The sequence below is a fragment of the Nerophis ophidion genome, linkage group LG27 (genome assembly GCF_033978795.1).
Source record: "Nerophis ophidion isolate RoL-2023_Sa linkage group LG27, RoL_Noph_v1.0, whole genome shotgun sequence".
Classification (NCBI taxonomy): Eukaryota; Metazoa; Chordata; class Actinopteri; order Syngnathiformes; family Syngnathidae; genus Nerophis; species Nerophis ophidion.
The window spans coordinates 29,704,194-29,708,188 of record NC_084637.1 but is presented as its reverse complement, the minus strand read 5'-3'; the positions used below and the strand labels follow the sequence as shown (position 1 = coordinate 29,708,188).

At 41.5% G+C, this 3,995-nt stretch overlaps 1 long non-coding RNA gene across 1 annotated transcript in view; it reads right to left on the bottom strand.

Annotated features, from left to right (window-relative positions):
* Positions 1-393: 393 nt before the first annotated feature.
* The window catches only part of LOC133544202 (uncharacterized), a 158,684-nt gene continuing 155,082 nt past the window's right edge, over positions 394-3,995 (bottom strand). Inside the window, exon 4 of the long non-coding RNA XR_009804604.1 lies at positions 394-693. This is a non-coding gene — a long non-coding RNA (uncharacterized LOC133544202). The remainder of the gene's footprint in view (positions 694-3,995) is intronic.

Sequence of the window (3,995 nt, the reverse complement as noted above, 5' to 3'; positions counted from 1 at the left end):
GTGACCACTCGTGACCTCCGGGTCGAGAAGATCGCCGTGTATCATAGCAGGTTTTTTTTTTTTTTTTTTTTTTCCAGACAATATTCAGTTTGGACCTGGGGCGACAAAGCCTTTAAAAATAAAAGTTGTGAATTTACGTCAGCCTGGCGGGCACAGTTTACCACATGATTGTTGTGAGAAAATCATTCATCGTTTCATTGCCTGTGTCCATAAGCGACGTGATGAAGCAGAGGGGTAAAAAAAAAAAAAATCTATATCAACATAACCATAGGTGCCTCTGAAAGGTTGGCTTCACAAAAACAAACACAAACACACACAACTGCTACTTGGGCAAAATGTAATTATTCTTTTTTTAATAACAACAGCCTGCCGTAGGTTAGGTCCTCAGGCAAAAATCTGGCAAATGGGACACGGACCCGGTCACGTGATACTGCAGGGACCGGAGCACATAATCCACAAGGGGACATTAAGTACGCACAATGCCAGGTTTGTTGGACGCTGGACGGCCGCTACCTCACTCCAATTCCCCGCGGGGATGTAGTATTAGATCAGCGTGCAGTGCGTCCGCGTCCATCGTGCTTAATGCATCAGATGCATGTCTCGTCCCCCTAATTGCTGGGTCTTGCCTCTGGCAGGGGTCGCCGTGACGGACCTGTGCTTGGAAAGGGGCTGGCGAGGCGAAGCAAACGGCAGCTGGGAAAAATGTTGCGTGGATGACATGTTAAAGAGATTTAAAGGGGAACATTATCACAATTTCAAAAGGGTTAAAAACAATAAAAATCAGTTCCCAGTGACTTGTTGTATTTTTTGAAGTTTTTTTCAAAATTTTACCGGTCCCGGAATACCCCTAAATAAAGCTTTAAAGTGCCTTATTTTCGCTATCTTCGAAACCACTATCCATTTCCCTGTGACGTCATACAGTGCTGCCAATACAAACAACATGGCGGTTACCACAGCAAGATATAGCGACATTAGCTCGGATTCAGCGGCTTAAGCGATTCAACAGATTACGCATGTATTGAAACGGTTTGTTGGAGTATGAAAGTATTGAAGAAGAAACTGAAGCTATTGAGCGAATAGGTATTGACGCTATTCATAGCCATAGCATGGCCGAATAGCTGCCTTAGCATCGCCGGTAAAATGTGCGAACCAAGCGATCAGGACTTTCGCATTTTGTGATAATGGAGCAACTTAAATCTGTCGATTGGTAAGTGTTTTTTTCGCATTAAATGTGGGTGGAAGGAAACGTAATATAGTTGCAAATGCATCTGAAGGTTATCCATACATCTCTGTACCATGTCTGTAAATAGCATGTTAGCATCGATTAGCTGGCAGTCACGCCGCGACCAAACATGTCTGATTAGCACATAAGTCAACATCAACAAAACTCACCTTTGTGATTTCGTTGACTTTATCATTGCAAATGCATCTGCAGGTTATCCATACATCTCTGTGCCATGTCTGTCATCGCCGGTAAATAGCATGTTAGCATCGATGAGCGTAGCATGTTAGCATTGATTAGCGTAGCATGTTAGCATCGATTAGCTGGCAGTCACGCCGCAACCAAATTGAGTTTTCCTTGCCCTTTTGTGGGTTCTTCCGAGGATGTCGTAGTCGTAATGGTTTGTACAGTCCTTTGAGACATTTGTGATTTAGGGCTATATAAATAAACATTGATTGATTGATTGATTGATGTTATACTGTTCTGACACCACCGGATGGCAGTATAAGTGTCCACATATGAGGCCATAGGACCCCAATTCAGTAGTGTACACAATTTTGGAAATAAGAGCTAAAAGGTGCTGTCCACGCACGTGGCCACTAAGGCCTTTTTAAGGTAAAAGAGCATGTACAGTCAAAATAAATACATTTATTCTGCATTTTTTCGTGATGAATAACATCATTATTTTAACAGCTCTATTTATTTTCTAGAATATGTAAGACTTAAGTGTTACCAAACAAACTTGTTTAGATGCATATATAGAATTGTTGGGGGGGTGTTTATTAGTTCCCAAGCCAACAATCCCACCCCCAAAATGCGGTGGCTTGATCGTAACCGCCATCCTCCCAGCTTCCAATCTGTAATCACAACGAGGCAAAATACAAACGACTTTCCCCCGGCGCCAAAGCCCCACGACAGGAGGAGCTGCATGAGCCTCACAAATTACTGTAGCCGTTTATCCGGGCCGATTCTTAAAGGCTTTCTTAGGAATACTTATGGGGATATGCGGCTCTGAACACAACGGTTGTAGCTATTTGGGTACAAAGCTGAACCTGAGATGAACTCCGCATAGCAGAAAACATTTAAGGAAACAATATGGAGAAATTGCATCTTGGAGGAAGAGCTTGAAAGGAATCTCGCTCGGCTTTGTAGGAGGAAAAGAGCTCCTCGTTAATTGCACTGGCAACTTTTCATCTCCTGCTTTATGCTCATGACATCGTTCTCTTGGGTGTTTGCTACAGTCCATTTTGCTCTCACGGTAAGACTTTAGTCTTGTTATTTTGGACATTTGTTTAAAGTTTCCTTAGTTTCCTTTGATTTGTTTAATTTCCGGTTTACCCCCTCTTCCATTTTTTGGTCTCTGGGCTGTTTCCTGATTGACAATCAGGAGACACGGCTGTCCCTGGTTTGCCAATCAGGACGTACCGATGGGCGTACCGATCCAAATATTGATAGTATCGATACCAAAGTGAGTATTGGTATCGGATCGATATTACTGTGATAAAATCAATACTTTTGTTGCATTTCCTAATGTTCAACGTGGAAAAAAATAAACATTGTAAGTCACATATATATATATATATATATATATATATATATATATATTAATATGTATATACATATACAAGCTCCGTTTCCATATGAGTTGGGAAATTGTGTTGGATGTAAATATAAACAGAATACAATGATTTGCAAATAATTTTCAACCCATATTCAGTTGAATATGCTACAAAGACAACACACTTGATGTTCAAACTGATAACCATTTTTTTTTTGCAAATAATCATTAACTTTAGAGTTTAATGCCAGCAACACGTGACAAAGAAGTTGGGAAAGTTGGCAATGAATACTGAAAAAGTTGAGGAATGCTCATCAAACACTTATTTGGAACACCACACAGGTGTGCAGGCTAATTGGGAACAGGTGCGTGCCATGATTGGGTATAAAAACAGCTTCCCAAAAAATGCTCCGTCTTTCACAAGAAAGGATGGGGCGAGGTACACCCCTTTGTCCACAACTGCGTGAGCAAATAGTCAAACAGTTTAAGAACAACGTTTCTCAAAGTGCAATTGCAAGAAATTTAAGGATTTCAACATCTACGCTCCATAATATCATCAAAAGGTTCAGAGAATCTGGAGAAATCACTCCACGTAAGCGGCATGGCCGGAAACCAACATCAAAAGACCGTTACTTTCAATCCCTCAGACGGCACTGTATAAAAAAGCGACATCAATCTCTAAAGGATATCACCACATGGGCTCAGGAACACTTCAGAGAACCACTGTCACTAAATACAGTTTGTCGCTACATTTGTAAGTGCGAGTTAAAGCTCCAATATGCAAAGCGAAAGACATTCTTTAACAACATCCAGAAACGCCGCTGGTTTCTCTGGGCCCGAGAATATCTAAGATGGACTGATGCAAAGTGGAAAAGTGTTCAGTGGTCTGATAAGTACAGATTTAAAATTGTTTTTGGAAATATTCATGTCATCCGGACCAAAGGGGAAGCAAACCATCCAGACTGTTATCGACGCAAAGTTCAAAAGCCAGCATCTGTGATGGTATGGGGGTGCATTAGTGCCCAAGGCATGGGTAACTTACACATCTGTGAAGGCACCATTAATGCTGAAAGGTACATACAGGTTTTGAAACAACATATGCTGCCATATAAGTGCCGTCTTTTTCATGGACGCCCCTGCTTATTTCAGCAAGACAATGCCAAGCCACATTCAGCACGTGTTAAAACAGCGTGGCTTCGTAAAAAAAGAGTGTGG